Source organism: Callospermophilus lateralis, chromosome 14 (genome assembly GCF_048772815.1).
Source record: "Callospermophilus lateralis isolate mCalLat2 chromosome 14, mCalLat2.hap1, whole genome shotgun sequence".
NCBI lineage: Eukaryota > Metazoa > Chordata > Mammalia > Rodentia > Sciuridae > Callospermophilus > Callospermophilus lateralis.
Genome location: NC_135318.1, coordinates 95475817 through 95476532, shown reverse-complemented (window position 1 = coordinate 95476532; position 716 = coordinate 95475817).

The following is a 716-nucleotide window of genomic DNA, read 5'->3' as shown; positions in this document are numbered from 1 at the left end:
GCCAAAGAAGAAAGATGACTTCACAGCTGTTCAGCCTCGGCCTCTGGGGATGGGCTCTGGTTTAGAGATGTAAGAATCTGAATGCTGTACTCCTCTATAAAAACACGGAATTCTGGAAATTCACACCTCGGTGAGAGTGTTTTCTCTCTCTGCTCGCTCTTCCTTTCACCTATTAAAGACCAAGATGCGAACACACATCAGCCTGCACCACACGGGGCAGTGCCGTCTCCATGACACCGACCACATCCCCAGCCCTTTAATATTTATGTTTTAGTTGGACACAATATCTTTATTTATTTATTTTTATGTGATGCTGAGGATCGAACCCAGGGCCTCGCATGGAGCTCGTTGAGGTCTGCAAAAATTTCCGCTAAACGTTTCACCGAGTTTTCTCCTTTTCCTTCTGCAATTTCTTCTCTCTTGCCTCTTCTTCAGTTATGCGATTATTACGTGACAGGAATTTTTAACTCCTTTACAATGTTATGAGATCACCATTGTGTCCGGTCCATTGTTGACTGAGACGTTATTATGCAGAGCGGTGACTGAACTCGTTAAGCAATAGCGCCTGAGTTTCATAGGTGGTGTTTCTTTTCTTAAGTCAATTAGTGACATTTTTTCTTGATCCATTTTCAAGTGCTTTGGCCCCATGGCAAGGTAAGATGTATTTCTAACTGTAGGCAGGTTTAGTTTTTATATAATTGTGTAAGTGTTCTGTG